Source organism: Anas platyrhynchos, chromosome 3 (genome assembly GCF_047663525.1).
Source record: "Anas platyrhynchos isolate ZD024472 breed Pekin duck chromosome 3, IASCAAS_PekinDuck_T2T, whole genome shotgun sequence".
Classification (NCBI taxonomy): Eukaryota; Metazoa; Chordata; class Aves; order Anseriformes; family Anatidae; genus Anas; species Anas platyrhynchos.
Window position 1 is genome coordinate 48,540,714 of NC_092589.1, and position 17,940 is coordinate 48,558,653.

General features: G+C 37.8%; 1 long non-coding RNA gene across 1 annotated transcript; it reads right to left on the bottom strand.

Moving 5' to 3' along the window:
- Positions 1-1,185: 1,185 nt before the first annotated feature.
- LOC110353694 (uncharacterized) lies at positions 1,186-11,555 on the bottom strand. Its single transcript, XR_011808305.1, has 3 exons — positions 11,422-11,555; positions 10,823-10,881; positions 1,186-4,902 (listed from the first exon to the last, which is right to left on the bottom strand). It is a non-coding gene; the product is annotated as an uncharacterized lncRNA (long non-coding RNA).
- Positions 11,556-17,940: the final 6,385 nt, after the last annotated feature.

The following is a 17,940-nucleotide window of genomic DNA, read 5'->3' on the forward strand; positions in this document are numbered from 1 at the left end:
AAAGACTCCTATAAATTTTCTCATTATGCTCTAATCTAGAGTGTACCTCAAGGTTACCAGTGCCTTTAGCTTCCCCTTGGGTTGTGCAGAAAGTGTTCTGTACCCTGAAGAGTTATGGGGTCTTGTGTTAGTTTGCTTCAAAATTGGTCCATCTTTCAGGGAGTTCATGTGCTAGCAAGATTTGAGGAAGACAGCTCAAATAGATATAATGTAGATATAGTCTTTTTGTTTAAAAAAGTGTTTTTGTTTGTTTGTTTGTTTTTTGTTTGTCTGTTTTTCCAGCAAGTTACTGCCAAAGTTGTGATTTCTAGTGTGACTATCAAGCTAAAGTTACTATGAGACTGTAGGTGTGTTGTTTTGTTTTGTTTTCCTTTTTTTACTCTCCTCACTATTACATTATACCAATTAATTCTTTTGTATACCTAAGCCCAGTGGGTCAAATTTTCAGCCTGAAGCTGCTTAGTGTAGCTCCCTTAGACACTAGCAGTGTGGTGTTATTTTACACTACAGAGGATGTCACCTGCTATGAAAATGTGAGGACTGCCATCTCGAAGCATTTAATAATGCCTAGCAACATGCCATAACAACATATACATGTAAGCTGAAATGAAGAAAACAGCAGACCTAAATACCTAAATTGGAATTTGGGCTGGCTTATGGCAATAATATATCTTTTACCATGTGGCTATCTTGTCTTGGTATGATCATTAACAAATGATTAAGTGATCAATAGTTCCTTATGTAAGTAAAGATGACTGGTGTAATTTGTGGCTTTTAATTTCAAGTATTAGTGTATATTGCATTAACATCTATGCGCTATCTGTTCCTTTCAGCACAGCTCCAATTTCAAGTTCCAAGTATAAGAGAATGCAATTTAATATAATTGTGGTCATTTTAATTTCTTCAATAAAAGCAATCAGTGCCTATAGCTGGTTTCAGACTGTTGTGAGCAACTTGCAACTGTTACTGAATATCTGTTGAAAGGAGTCTCTCAAAACTTGCAAATGTCTTTGGAGAGCTCCTCCCCTCTCCTCATTTAGTTTTAAGGTAGAAAAGCACAGACTGTACAGAACACCTGGCAGTAAAATGAGAGGGATTGTTTAGCAGAAATCTCACGTGAGTGCAAAAAATAGTCTTTTACTGAATCAACTAAAATTGATCATGTGCTTTAAGAGCTTGATCTTTATCGTTTTGGATTTAATGGCAAAATTCTCACTCACTTCAGTAGAAGCAGCAAAATCCAAGATGAAATTGCCCTCTGGAATGATCTGGAAGAGCTGTTTCCTTCTAGTTTTAACTAAGTTATTCTTAATGACAAGAATAATGCTTTGAGCAAAAGACTGGTAATCAGGAATCCTGTATTCTGTTCCAGTGAACAGAAAGGCACATGGTCAAGTTTAAGGGCATATCTAATTGCCTTGCTGAACAGAGCAGCATTCTGTAGTTAAAATTTGTATTCTGGGCACTGTCTCTGGGCCTTTGGTATGATCAGCTAGGACACTGCCCTGGCATGTCACATACACTGTTTCCATTGGAGTCAGTTGTGTGTCATCTTGGCAACTCGTTACAGGGCCAGAGTCTTTGCAAATATCTTCATCCTTAAAACATGGATAATAACACCAAGATGATCTGGTGCAGATGGTGTGAAATTACATCATTTTGTATGGCCTGGGATGTCTGAAGATGAAGTGATACATAGATGCAAGGCTTTGTTGTAACATTGACATGTCATTTCCATATGTGAAGGACTTTTAGCTTGCTAGGACTCCAGTACTCATCTTGGATGTTGTTATTGAATTTCCATTATCTGTTTGATCAAGTGTTAAGAACTTTCTAAATGAGTCCCAAGTCCCTTCTTGTCAAGGTGGAGGAGAGCTGGAGATTGTTCCAGTGTGATGTTTTACCAGCAGCAATTTCGCAAAGTGTGTAGCAGTCTCCATCTAAAACTGAGGAATAATGATACATGGAGAGGATGATGATTAGTAGAGGAATATTTATGCACCTTAAAGTAAGATGAAAAGCTGGAGCAATCTGTAGACCTCTTGAATTTGCCAAGGTGTTGTAGCCTTGTTCACATTGCTTTTGCTTCCTCAGTTTGAAATCTGGTTTCAGTCAACTAGTTTCTTCCAAAGAGCAGTAATAGTTCCCACTTTGAAGGAATGCCTTAATTCTGCACACTTTGCTGTTGAAATATAGCACAACTTATAAGCTTCCTCAAAACAGCAGAAGTCCTGATTTATACCATCCTGATTCTGATCTCAACCTTTTTGGAAGTTTGTAGGCATGTAATTCGAGGTAAACAGAGCATTAGACTCCTTTATTTGTAGCTTGGATTTCTTGCATAAGGTGCTGGACTATGCTTGAAGTGCTCTGTCCGTTCCTTCTACCTAAACACAGTGCTCCTCTTGTATGTTTTCTCCTTTGTCCATCATGGTTCTCACATGGTCCTTGAGTGAGAGCTGGTGGTAGAGGGGAATCCTTGGGTAGTTGCTGTACTGACTTCCCACTAAGATGTCCAGACAGTTTTCACTGGCTCTGATTCTGACCTTACATTGTAATAATGAAGCAGAGGCCCAAATCATAAAGGAAAGTTATAGCATGAGTCTACAACTGGAGCCTGAGGTATCTCTTCTGTTACGATCCTTTAGCTTCAGCAAGGCTCATATATCACCCCAAGGGTTTAACTTGGGGCACCAGAATTTGAAAAAAAAAAATGCCCAGAATCAATTTATGAAAAATGAGTCTAGAATGTGGAACAGTACCTTAGTTTTTGGTTTAGCAATGAGCTTGGAGAGCAGCCACAGGTCTGGAATGATCCTGATTTTGAAAGCAAGCAGATTCAGATCTGGATCCAAACTCTAGGGCCTGGATGCATCATGACATTACACCTGCCTGGTTGACCAGTGGAACAGGAGCTGAACAAAGTTAATAAACTCCCTTATTTATTTTTCGGTACTATCGCCACATTTAATTTCGTTTCACTGTTTGCATTTACAACACATTTGAAAGTCTGGCATTTTACAAGAGTATAATAAGAGTTGTAATTAGAACATGCTGGAAGCATCCAAGCCAAAGTAAACAGTTACTTTTTTATTATTATTTTTTGAAAGCAGAAGCTTGTCAAGTTCAACAGAGAAATTTTCTTCATCATTGTTTATTACAACAGTTATGAAAAAGAGCTAGCAAAAAAAAAAAAAAAAGAAAAAAGGAAAAAAAAGACACTTGTGGCTTCCTTTCTAAAACTGATTTAGCAGGTTGAGAGAGATCAAACTTGAAGGGATGCTATTATCTTAACCCCCCCCCTCCATTGGAAAAAAAAAAATCACATATGTCTAAAGTGCAAACAAAAACATTAAAATGAGATGATTGCAAATTAGGCTCTGTTCATGTAAGAGAAACTGCCTGGTTGTGATTCCATGGCTCTTCTATCAGAAATGGGGCCTTGGGCAGTAACAGCTGTACTGCTTGGGTGCTCACATCCCGGAGCAGTGGGATACAATCAGGGGGATTGTATCCCAAACATGGGATACAGGTGGGTGAGTTATACTTGACAAAGGCACTAGTCTAATAGATGGAGAAGTTCTCAGAATGTTGAATCATGTTGCTAAGTGCTAACATCTAACAAGAAAGCTTATGGCCCTGCACTTCTGCAAACATTAATACAGGCTGTTGTTAGCCAAGGGAGATACTTTGTGAGGCTCATTACTTTAATTGGTCCCTGACATCTAGTTAAAAGAGAAAGAAGAACCACTCCTGACAAAAAATTAAAAATTAAAAAAAAAATAAAAAAAAATCTCTTAGAAAGTGGTATCTTGTTGCTGTGGCTCTTCAGCTGTCTGGCATGCTCTCAGGTGGAGTTAATGCATCCTTCACAACCTCATGCTCCTCTGGCAAACGGCACTGACAGGAAACAATACCCTGGCACAAGTATTTGACTAAAGCACTGCAATTATAACTAGCTAGGATCTGTGTATACCACAGCCTCTATCGCACAGGCTGGAGTGCTGCCAGCCTGAATGCTACAGGCCTTGTCACTACAGGTAGCCAAGGGCTGTTCTCCTGAGGAAGAGCCCTGCCCGTACCTATGGAGCAGCGGGGCTGAGCAAGGCATTGCCTGGAGTCAACCAAAGCGCAGGGAATTTTTCCAGTTCTCCCTGTTGGTTCTGCCTTCTTTATCTAGCTCCTGTCTTCTCGTGGATTTCAAACTTTCAAGGCTAAGGGGCTCACAAAGCTGCTAATTTCTAAAATCACTGTAAGCACAGTTAGGTGGTAATGAAATTTCAGCAGGGGCCATTCCTGGAGACTGGTGTATAAGCAGGAATAAGTCATGGACCTCTGTTTCCTTATCTGTGAAGTGGAGCTAATATTTACTTAGGGAAATGCCTGTTGTGATGCAAATCTGTATGTCAGGAGACCCTTGTAGGAGGTAAAGGCACTGTGCAGGTGATTACTGTTGTCAGATCTCCAGGATTCAAGCTGTGACACCAGGTGGATGCATGTACCAGGTGGAGCACATAGCAGTGCTGGTCTAGGCTAGTCCCTTCTGAACCCAGATAACAGAAGCTCAGTTGCATTGTTAAGATTCGTGCATATCTATTCCTGCAAGTGTGTTGGTTTCTCATTCACAGCCTTGGCTGCTGCAGAATTTTACTGAAATTTCCTTCTGTTGCAGAGTCTAACTTGAGTCTATTAAGACAAAGTTTGTATTCTGCTTTCTAGATCATTTAAAACCTGTGGCAAAATTAATGATATTGTTTTGGTTAATTGTCCTCATCCAGGAAACATTGGCAGCTCCCCTGGGTCACTGCAGCAATTTCTTTTATGCTGTAAAACACTTTCTTCCCTAAAGTGAAAACGCGTAGGCTGTCATTATATGACTCTCCGGTTCCATACTGATAGAGCCTACCTGTGCATTTAAAAAAAAAAAAAAAAAAAAAAAAGTAAGAAACTGTAATACCTATGGAAACACTTTCAGAAACTTATTCCTATACTTATTCCTATATTTTTTTCAACGTTGTTTTTGATGTGATGTTACAAGATTGATAACAACATTTTTTTCTTCGTGAATCATGCTCCCAGACTGTGCTGGTTAGCCTCCCCTTTTCCACTGAAGAAGTCAGCCAAGCTAAGTCTTTATTTTTGATTCATGCAGGTTCTAAGGTCAGTTCTGGTGGGTATGATTTGCTAATGAATTCATGCTCCATTTCTCAGCTGGCTGGTTCTGCAAGTAGGCCTGAACAAATACACTGACATTTGAATTTAAAGGGACATTCAGGGCCTTAGTCAAGAAATATTTGAGACTAGATTTAGAAGTCTGTACAGTGCAAATGAAATATGAAGTAGAATAAATAAATATACAAATAGTAAGAACATTTATACATACATGTGTACGTATGTATACATGCACATAAATATTTTTTATATATTACAAATTTTGTAAAATTTCATTTGTCACAATCACTCTGAACACACCAATGTACTCCAAAGAAACAAGAAAACTGAAGCACAAGGAAGACAATGGAGAAGCATCATGTGGCCAGTGGCATTTCCACTGCCTTCATTACCAATGCCATGGCAAATGCTGCCACAGAGGAAAGAGAGAGACATGGAGCCAGTATTTCATGCTATTCCCTAGGTGTACAGAGAGGATGGGATGGAGCATGAGCAGAACTGAGTATGCTGCCCCCCCTGGAGGCACCAGCCACACAGGCTGGGTTATAGCCAAGTGACATCTAGTCTGCCTAGACTTTTCTACTCTTGAGATAGGGAAAGACCAGAGTTTGAATCCTTGGTTGCAGCATCCTTTATTTCAGCACAATTATGCCTGAAAATTAGAAGGGTCTGGAGGGAGCTCTGCCAGCCCTCTGTTTTTTACATATTTTGTCTGAGCATCAGAAAAATCAGAGAAAGGTTTTATTTTGTTTAGAAAAGGTCAGTTCAATAGACAGGGCGAGGGCTAGGGGCTAAGGCACCACCAGGGACTTGAACATTGGCTTCTTTTTCCAGTTTTGTTTTATAATTCCTGTGTGAATTTACTCAAGTTATTTCATCTACCTATGTACCTATGTCACCATCCACCCGCCTGTGAAAAGCAAGGGGAAATACCTTTTTTTTTTTTTTTTTTTTTTTTTTTTTTACCCCTACTCATGAAAAAAAGCTCTCATTATTTATTTTGGCAATTGGGTTGCCATCCTTAGATAAATTTTGGTCTTCCACAGGGATAATTAAAAATTATTCATGAACTAGTAACTTTTCATGTTATTAAATTATAAAATTATTCCTGAACTACTAGCAGTATTGTGTGATCCTCAGTGTGGAAAAGGCTCTGAGAGGTGGAAGGAAAATAGGGATCTCAATGGGGAAACTCCAAACTTCCCCTCAGCATCCTGAGTGGTTCTAACCAGTAGATGATTTCATAATTCATCTAGCTTTACCAACATTATTGGCTCCCCCAAAATGCAACATATAATTTCATCTTAATGGTGACAAGGTGGTGTCTCACTGGAGAGTTGGCTTCAGTTCACTCCTCGATCAGAGGACATTCAAAACTACATTTGCCACCACCCAGGAAAACATCCCAAATACCATGTATGAGTGAGAGGTACTCTCCATCTCTAGTGTTTACTGGGACTGGAAGAGTGATAGGGTGAAAGACAGAGAAAAAGGAATGTAATACTATATTTGAGAAATGGGACATGAGTAGAAGGTATCAGTGTTTACCCTATAGGATACTTGTATATTTTACATTAAATGCAAAGTGAATATATGCTGCTGTCACCACCTCCACTGTCACATAATTCACCCTTTTCTTTTTACTAGGCTTTCAAAGAAAAGAAAGATAGAGCCCCAAATGGTTTTTGAGGAAGAAAACTACTCACTTGAGGAACATGCTCCAACTAGCCAGTCCCTCTTTGCTACTGGTGCGTAGTGCCATGACAAGGAAGGATCCCGTTTTATTTAGACTAAAGCTTCTAGTGCCCCAAGCAGAGATAGGCTGTAAAAATCTGGCACCTAAAATGTAGATATTGTTGTCTCTAAATTCTAGCCACCAAGGTCAACTACAAACTCTTAATCCATACCATTGGAATAGACATAAAAATCTGTGTTGTCTAGAAAATCTCTGATATAAAACTACCTTGGTTGTTTACCGCATCCCACTTTAGTTATTTATCTTATATATGAACACCTGACCTGAATTTCATGGAACAACTGGTAATTCATTTTCTTTGCAATAATCTGCATATAAATACTATATATATACTATATACTATATAATACTATATATTATAGTATATAAGTAGTATATAATAGTATATATAATAATATATATATAGCATATATATAGTATTTAATACTATATGTATAGTATATAGTATATATACTATAAAGACATGCAAAATCTTAATTTCAGTTTCTCTAAAATCACAGTTCTCAGTATAGATACATTAATGAATTCCAGCAGAGCATGTGATAAACTTAAGAAATGAGAAGTCCTTTACAGTGCTACATTTCTGCTATCACTCAACAGCTAATTCTATTTTTAATGATCTTGCCAAGATGTTCAAACTACATTAATTGTGTCAGATGCGTTGATCAGTATTTAAACTGTTTTCTCTCTGTCAAAAAGGTTGCCATTTTAGCTGCCCCAGTGTAAAATTGCAGAGGAGTTTGTGTGTGGTAGTAAGACACTAATCTTATCTGGTCATTCAATATAGATTCAGATATCTGTGCCTGAGGTTAGTATAATGACACACTTGGATTATGAAGGACTACTTCATAATGTTGCTTGGATTTTAAAGGACTACTGTGCCAAAGGAAAAAACAAACAAACAAACTATATACGGGGAGAGATTAATGTCAAAACTTCTTTTCATTTAGTGGATAATGTCTTGAGGAGAGGGGTCTTAGGTTCAGATTAAGGATAATTGCAATTAATTGAACGTAATTTAGAGAGCAAAGTCTTTTAGGAATGACGGTCAGTTAATGAGTAATCCAATACGTCTGGCAGAGAGGCTGTTCACTGCAGAACAATTAATTTGATATTTCAGTGTCATTTATCTCTGCTTTCTCAAAGCAAAGTGAATGCAGAACCTCAATGACACCCAATGTCAGGAAACAAGAAAGTGCAGGGTTTTTTTGATGATTTTACCATGCTCTGATTGGCTTCTTGAGGCAATTACTCTCAAGGTTTTATTTGCATACCTGCTGGCATTTAACCACAAGACCAAACCTCTTACAAATAGTGTTCAAACAAGCTTGTTGCCAAACTGAAAAGGTACTTTTAAGCATAGAAATTGTGTATGCATTAATTATTCTGTTTAGCAAGTGCTCATTAACAATAGCCTGGGTGAAATTTTCCCCGATGCAGCTGCATTCAAGGTAAAGAGAGAAAACCTACTGAAGTTAAAACTGATTTTCTTTTCTTTATGTGGGATCAGTTTTTACTCAGATTCTCTCACTGATCCAGCTTTCTCTGTGGCAGCTTAAGCAGTCTTGCCAACACATGGGAAATGCTGGAAGTGAGGAAAAAAGGCAAGGCATGGTGTCACTCCTTTCTGTAGTATTGCCATCCTTGTGTTTGCCATCCTTCTCTGTATACAAAATGAAGGTGGTCCAGCCCAGCAGAGTCTAGGCTTGATGACAAGGACTGTATTATTTTTTATGAGAACAAAAAGTTGAACCTGGGCTTCCTACAGCACACTGGACTAGAGAGCAAGAAAATTAAGTGAAACTGCAGAGAGTATGAGGTGACATAGACCTGTTCACTGTGAAGCTGTATCTTTCTTTACAGACAATGTTATAAGCTATCAATAGAAGTTGACTGGGATAAACACTTGAAATAGCCACTAAATAGAAGGCTGGCAGCAATCAGCCGGCTTTGTTAAAAAATAATAGCTTTCTGACTTGCAAGTAGAAGGTGGGTTACTTATTAAAGTATCAAATTTAAGAAAAATTACGGGAAATAAAAAGTGAGATAGAATTACAAAGCCATAAAAATAGCAGCTTAAGCAGTCATTTCTCTAGGGTTCCAACTCTACTGCAAAGAGTACATATCCAAGGAAATCTAGACTGTCTCTCTAAAGGAGGTAGTTATCCAAAGCTCACCCAGAACAGAGCCTCTTAGTAATCTGACAAAACATAATCAGAGAGGAAACAGAATAACCCATCAGAAATCAGCTGGTTTCCTGCCTCTTTTTCCTTCCCTGTCATGCTGGCCCTCAGGACACATTAAAGACTGATGAACAAGATTTCTGGGAGAGTTGAGAGCATGCAGCCTTGGCAAGAAAACCAAGCATACAAACTTTTGTTTTAGCTCAAGAGCAACGAGATGCTGAGATGTACTATTAACATCTGACTTTCAGGCTGCATGTCACTCTTCTCCAAGTGGACTATTCTTCCATTTGGTATACAGGAATCAGGACATAGCATATTTTGCACATCCCAAAAGCATTTCTTTTCCTAGTGTTGCATCCCTCAAAGGTATCGTGACTATTCCCAGTCAGAAGATCATTTACAGCCCTTTGATAAGAGCCTATAATTTTCTTTGGAGAGCTTACAGCACCACTCAAATGATTGCAGCTCTTTACACATTTACAGGTATCCTTTTTTTTTTTTTTTTTTTTTTTTAATGTTTGCTTTCCAGAAAGTACATTTAAGAAACTTTTATTTGATAATTATTTTACTAACAATCCCAATTAAAAAGGAAAAAAAAAAGTGCCTTTTCCTCTTATACTAGTCAAAACACCATATTATTTAAATTTTGTTTTGTTTTTGTTAAGAAAGAAGAAAAACATATTTTGTGCTGGGGGCTAGTGTTAATTAGTATTCAACAAACTCCACTTATTGGACTTTGTCACTAAGCTGAAATATAGATGATCTGCTGTAATACATGTATAAACTAGTATTAATGTCAATTCTGTACAAACAGTAAAGCTAGACAAGAAATACTCTAAAGATAAATTAATTAATGTTGATGATCTATTTCAGTGTCACAGTACTGTGAGATGTCTTTCTGCATACTGCCAGAAAGTTCTGCCCTGGGCTAGAAATTCAGTTTGAAATGATGGGTCAAGGATCATTTACCACCTGTACAGACCTGTCTGGATGCACTCCTCTTTCTACTCAAATCTCCTTTTAGACACTATCCAAGGCCCATGAATCATGAAGATTTTATATTCATTTATATTAGATTTTGGGGCACCTTACATTCTCAATGGGTCCTGAAGCGTATGACCTACTTCAATGGAAAGTTTCTGTATCCTGCTGAACTGTTTTTATAGGATAGTCTTGCACACAGGCTGATTGGAAAGTAAATTTGTGTAGGTTGGGCATGTTCCTGCTGTATTCTGGTAGAAGGTTGCATTACAATTTCAAATTAGGTTTCACTGAGTTTACAGACCCTCATCTCATTGTGAAACCTCACAAATTATGGCCTGTTTTGCCCCAGCACAGAAGAAGATAGGGTACAATCAGGACTGCAGCAACATGAGATCTGTGAGAATTCTACAGGGCATAATCCACTGGAGATTTAAGAGTATAAACCGTGGAGGCTGGTGGAGGCAGGAGGAGAAGGAGCAATGTGAGAGGGGAGAATTAGGATCCGGTCTCCTGTTTGGTAAGTACAGGTGTCAGGTACCTTTGAGGTCCCAGCCTGGGGAAATGTCCTGGTTTTAGGTGGCCAGTGTGGGGGAGTGTCACCAGAATAGGAGACATGAGCTCTGTTGGCCGCCACAAACATAAACTTTTCTATATTCAAGTTAGTATATACCAAATGCTTTTTTAGCAAAGAGATAAAATAATGGGGAAAAAGTCACAGGAAAACCTACCTGAAGATGAAAGTGTTTTGTTTGGTTTTCTTTCCTTTTCTTTTAGACTGGAGACCTGCAGGAATCCAGAGACAACATTAAACTTCCTTTTAGAAAAGGTAATTGAAAAGAAAAAGACAATCAAGGGATGAACAGGCAAAGACTTTTTTTTTTTTTTTTTTTTTTTTTTTACTTCTGTATGAATAAAAAATGCTATTAATAAGCTCTTTCATTTCAGGCTTCTACTCCACAGTCACATTGTGAATGTACAACCACACAGATGAAGGTTGTTACCTTATATGTCCTTCACTGCTCTACAGATGTTTTTGAAAATAGAGAAGGAAACCACAGAAGGCTGGACACAGTGATAGGGGACAGTGGAGATATAGATAATCAAAAACCCTTAAAAGTGTCTCTTTTCCTTCTGAATTTTCAGTGTTCATATTCCATAACCAATTCTTAAGTAAGAATATCTAGTGTCATTCTGCTGTTTTTATTGAATGCATGTAGAGAAACCCACACAAACAAACACAGATTCACCAGGGGCCGGCAAAAACAAACCATCCAATTAGAAACCTTCTGAGATTCTGCAAAAAGGAGAATAAGTAACACCTACTGCTTGCAGGCCTTCAGACTCCCCAGGACAGGGCAGTTTACAGGGGGCAATTACAATAGCAGTCCCTTTTGGGGAAATATGAGTCTTAGAGAGGTACTTCATCGGTAGTTCTCCTTCTGTCTCTTGTTGATGGGAGACGGACTCAATTAGAGGTGCATACTCACCTGCAAGAAGTTATCTAGAAGCAAAGGACATGATCCAGGGGGCTGTGAATGCCTAAGAGCTGATGGAAAGGCAAATTAGTTCATCCGTGGTGCTGAGATCAGTAGGACATAGGAAACTAAAGGACCTAAGGACCTATTACCAATCATTTGCTGTTTGAGATACTCCGCTGAGATGTCTGGTGTAACCCTGAAGGACTGGATAACCTAATGAGTATGGAAGAAGCAGAAACATAAAAGGGAGGTATGAAAGGGAGCATGGGACCCAATATTACATATACTGTTTGTCTGTGATCAGGAAAAAAAACAAACTACACCAGGTCCTGACTATACATATGTAGGTGATTAAAAGGAAAATCTAAATTTTCATTGTTAAATATGCAACTGTAATATGAAATGAATTTTGTATAGTTGTAGCACTATTTAAAGATGTGTGTGTGGTGGCAGGGGGGTTCAAACATGATTTGTGCAATGCTCATTTAAGGAAATATTGAACTAATCTGATTTCCCCTCTTCAGTACCCTCGGTGCAGTTAAAAGGAGGTGTTTGAGTGTGTGGCATTGGCTGATGTTAGAATTAAGTAAGGTTTAAGAGGGCGGCAGGGTTTCCTCAGACCCCTGCTGGTCATAGTGAGGAAACGCAAGTTCTGCAAATCCAATTGATTTAACACTACAGAGGGTTTATCGCTATTGTTAATTGTATTAACCTACAAAAGGATTGAAGGATTAATTAGAAGTAAGGACCAGGAGATGAACTGAAGATTCTCAGGGGAGACACCATTATGTATTATCCTTGAACTGTATAATTATTTGATTTCTTACTATTTTAGAGAGTAGCACACTTACCTGAATGTAACCTTAATTGCCTCTTTTATTCTAAGCTTCATATTTTTGAACAGCTTGGTAATCATATTCCAAACCTGAGCCACCTACTGCAGACCTGCAGAAACAAAAGTGGAAGAATCCTGAGTGTCCTAATTTGAGAGCAGGTTATAGCACAATATTATTAAGATCAAACTGCTTCTTGCCTCAAATCAGGAAGAAAAACACTCTTCTTTGACTTCAGTCAGGTAGGATTCATTTCCCAGTTGTACTCATGTTTTCCCTTTCGTTAAGCTTTAGTCAAAAGAGAAGTAGTGCCTGATTAAAAAGTGAGATAAATGAACTCAAGTGCTTTCTGAAGGGAAAAGTAGAACTCAGGGTGATCATTTTGATGTGTGACAGTAATACTGTACCATGTTGGGCTTGTCTTCCACACTGGTAATAGAGACCTATCCTAGTCCAGAGCACTGCCTGGCTCCCATGAAAGACTACAATATGTGCCAGCTGGTTATAACCTGCAAGGTGCCAGGGAAAGGTTTGCCATGGAAAGATCAGCTTTCCATCCCTGTCATTTGCCGTGGGCTTTTGAAAGCTTTCCTCCCAGTCTGTGGCTGCCTTTTTGTACCACTGTACCTCTAAGTAACATCCTTAGAAACTGATCATACTCCCTTTTAAAAAAGATGTGTTAAACATAAAAGTAAAAAAATCTGAGATACATATTGATAAGCTGAAAAAAGAGAAGTCAGAAAAGTACCTTGCAGGCAGTGTTAAAAAAGCAGTAGAAGAAACATTTAGATCTGTTTCTTTCATCCAAGCTCCATTGAAATGACTGAGAAACCTTTCTCATTCATGTCAATGCAAATATGTGACTGTCGTGTTTGAATATCGAACAGCTGGTATTTTTTTTCATGCCAACAAGAATCTGATGTATTTTACTACTTCTGAGAAGTACTATTTGTACTGTATAGAACAGAACAACAGGAAAATTAAATTCTGACACTAAACCTACAGGCCAGATTCCTCTATCTAGTTTATATAGGTATCTCTTGACTCTGGTTAATAGGAGAGGAAGACACTAGCTATCAAGAGCCATCTGGCCTGACAACATCGAACACCCAGTACTCTGTAAGAATCATCCAACCATCACTGGCAAGACGTATTTGTCAAGTCTGGTCTACTTCATGTTTCCTAAACATATAGCGGATGAAAAGAAGTAATGTCCAAAAGCTATGAGATTCTGTACCCTCCTTGTATTCAAGTATAACTGCACACTGAAAATTTGGATATTTGAGACCCTGAGCTAATGCTTATTTCTCCTTCCCTGATGCTGAGGTAGCATTTATGGCTCATAGGTGGTGACTATTAAGAAACATGTGGTGGAGCTCCTCTGTGAGGAGAGGCTTTTATTGCAATGCCAGATAAGCAAACAAAATTATAGGAGGTGAGAGGACAATCATGCTTCCCTTGAGGCTGTTGTAGCAGAAATGCTTCAGAGGTTGGGGGTTTGTGGGGTAGTAGGGGGCAGAGTGGGGGTGGATTCCAGACCAGTCTTTTACAAGGAACAAGCAAAGCTCTTCCCTTCCCAAGTACTGTGAGTGATCTGTGCATCTTTTGGACCCCTGGCTGTGGCAATTTCGAAAACACTGGGTACTGAGTTAGGCTATGTGCTAGTCAGACTGCTCTTTGGATGATCAGCTGGCAAGAGGCATGACCTATTTTATTTTATTTTATTTTATTTTATTTTATTTTATTTTATTTTATTTTATTTTATTTTATTTTATTTTATTTTATTTTATTTTATTTTATTTTATTTTATTTTATTTTATTTTATTTTATTTTTAATGAAAGCATATATCCAGGTAGCGTTTCTGTGTTTTTTCCTGCTTTGGCTTTTTACTTTCATAGAGTGATTTGGGGCAGATGAAATGCCACAGTGCACATGACTGAAATGTGTGAAAACTTAATTAACAGAATAATTACGCAGTAGAAATGTGATCTTCTCTCAGTGAAAATCTGGCAGAAAGCTTGAGCCCTATGGAGTATGAGTCCAAATATTTAGTCAGTGGAAAAGCCATTAGTCACAAAGAAGCTGCATCTGCTGGAAAGAGTTAATCAGGTTCCTAATTTCAAAGAACACAATATGCCTTAAAATACTTTTCTTCTGGCTTCTCAGGCATGCTATAAATGAATATGTGATTTTCTCACAGCTACCTTGGTAAATCTGCATAGCTCAATTAACTTCAGTTGATTTACATCAGTTACACCAACTGGACCTGGACAGAACCTAACAGCATCTGTACACCTAATATCCCAGCACAGTGTATGAAAATTGGGCATTATTCTGGCTCAGACATCCCTTTGCAGCCAGAATGAATAGCAGGAGGATTTGTTATTTATTAAATGAATTCCTTTTCTACGGAGTTGAATCTACACTGTCTCCCATGAATTTCTATACTGGCAGATCTTGTGTTTTTTCTACACACCAATATATTTTCTGTGAAAAATATTAAGATAATCAGACAGTCGGTGGAATTTTCTTGATATCTGGTTAGAGACACATTGCTTAATCATTTTACTTTTATCAATAAAAACATGCATCTTGCTAGAAATTGATCACCTTGCTTTTTTCTTTCTAGCTTCTAAAATTATTTTTTAAATTATTCTAGATTCTTAAATTGTTTTTGTGTCTGTTGAACAAATTTAAATGCTAGACAGTAATTTAAAAATAAACAAGTTTAGATATTAGCTGCAGTTCATTTTTTAAGTAGACTGTGGGATATAAATCTCTTTTTTTATATATTCCTCTTTCATTTTCATTTTCCTTTTCATACAGGGCAATATTTAGGCCACCGTGTTGAAGAAAATCCTGCAGTGTGATTATCTCCTCATTGAAATGCTCTCTATTGTGCTTATTTGTTTGATGTGTTTTTCTTGCACATTGTATTTCTGATGGCATCTGGGTAAAATAATCATTATATGTCACCCATACTATCTCTTTTAATCTCCAGAAGATTAAGCATGTTTATTTAAAAAACCCTTTGATAGTGTCTTCACTAACTCAGCTATTTTATAAAATTGGAAATAATGAATCAGGGAGATGCAATTTTGATAATGCCATTTACACAACTCCTACGAGGCCAGCTAGCAAAAGAACTGGAAATATATAAGTATTTGACATACATAGAGTGAGAATGGGGAAAATATTGTAATTTCATGTAGGTTATGAAGTGCTTGGAAAAATACAGTCAGCAAAATTGCAGTTCAGTTAATGAGTCACATTCTTCAGGGAACGGTGGACTCAAGAGATGAGTAACGAGATCAGGAATGGCTCTTTTCTTCTCTAGGTCACCGGTTCAAATCTAATATGGGTAGGTAGCAATTAAAAGTCACTACTATTCGAGGGCTCTTGATCTTCTGAAATGGAGCTAGTGAACTCATGGACAGTGGGGGGGGAAAAAAAAAAAAGACACAAAAATAGAATTATCAGGACTATCTGGGAAAATCACGTGCTTCAGAGCCAGTACGGTGCTCACCAGCACAGAGCAAAACTTCAAAGACTTTCTGGAGCTCAATGTGAGCTAGCTGTAAATGCTGTCATGAGACTGATTGAGGCTCTGTGGTTTGAGGTCTAATGCAGCCCATTTCACCAGTCCAGAGTTGTAGGCTGCAAGAGGGAGCTGAGAGGCCCCAGTGCCCCTGTGGGTTGGGGTGTTGAAGTTATGCTGTTGGAGGGATGCAGATGAGGACAAATGAGTGGAAAAACACATGCGGGACATCATGGGCTGGTCAGCACCACAGCAGGCTACCAATGAATACAGTCTGGAAAGACAGTCTAAATAATGTACCCTGTGAGGCTGAAGTGTACTCAGACTGTATAGGTGAACTGCTTATACCTGGCACTCAGGAATTTTCACTTCCTTTTTTTCCTCTCTGCCAGTGCAATACCAAAGAGGGATACTCCTGAGAAAGAGCCATAGGGCATATGGTCTGACTCTGCTTTCTTACAACTTTATGCTGTGAATCCAAATTCTTGAGAATTTGTATCAGACTATGGAAGGCGCTTTCACAAAGCACAGAGTTCTGTAGCAGACAAATCAAAGTGTGAAGAAATGAATCTATTTCAACCATCTGAAACTGTGATTTGGCATATAGTGAGAACAGCTGAGACAGTCGGGGAAATTTTACACAGATCTTATCCTGATAGCTGTTAAAGTTATCCATTTGCACTGTGCACTTTATTGTTTTCCTGGAAAATAATCTCATCAAGCTACCCAGATCAGTTGGTCTCAGAAAACTTAGGTTATCTTTAAGACAGTAGATATTCATACGAAAAATAAGAAAAAGAAAAAATGACACACAAAAGAGCAGACAAACAGGAATTAGGTAAACTATTTTTTAAATATCCCAGTCCTTGCTTTGATCCAAAAGCAAATCATCTCTCTGCATGACAAGAAAAAAAAAATTGGCTTGTATTCAGATATGTGAAAAAATGAAAATTCCAATATGCAAGACATACATCACTGGGCTTTGGGAAGGCTTCTCACAAATGACCTGCATAATTAAAATCTTCATTGCCTTCTTGGCCCAAGAGAAGTTAATGGCAAAACAGCTACTAGCATCCAATAACTTTATTTAAATGTTGTTTATAGGGAAAGACTTAGGTGCCTTGTGGGCACTGAAAATTAAGATATAAATACATGTTAGCCATTATCAACTTGCATACTTTTAACAGACCGCCTTCAGGGATTGAAAGCTGCAGTCACATATATCAGGTGTCACTGATAAGCATATGTTTTAAAAGAACAGCCTATCACAGGAAAATTATTAGAGGGGATGCTTCTGCATTTATATAGGAAATAAGGAATGACCAAAATCTTGGGCATTTCAATTTTGTTGCTTAAAACTTTAAAAATATATATATATATTAAATTTTATTCACTTCAAGGCATTCAAATGAACCTTTGAATTAGTTTTTTTTCACAATCTCATATTTGTTTTGGAAACTAAGGATTTTAATTCTCCTTTATTCTCCTTTTTTTTTTTTTTTTTTCCTAGAAATTTTACCTTTTTCCTAACCTAAAAAGGGGAGGTGGGGAGGTTCCATAAGTCAAAGTTTATTTTTTTTCTACATCTTCTTTCAAAAACTTTTTATTTTATTTTATTTTTAAAGTTAGTAAACATCAGTTGCAGATCTTCTTGCACATTTTTTCCATCTGGAAATTTGTTCCTGACTGGGGTGAGTTTTGAAAAACTAAGAGCAGAGAAAGAAAGGAAGCTGGAGAAAATAGAATGTCACGTGCCTTTCATTTTTCGTAATACAGTTAGGGATAGAAAGCAAAAGAAGTATGATGAAAAAGAGAAAAGCAGTTCTGTAAGATGTAGATTTAGTGTGGTTGTTTTCCTATGGATTTGAATATGCGGTTGTTTAGAACTGTGAAGGAAAATCTCTAAATGCTGGAATATTTATAATATCTGTTTCTCCTGTGAATGCTTTGAAGTCTAATGGGGGAACTCACACTGCTGCCTCTTCTTCCCAG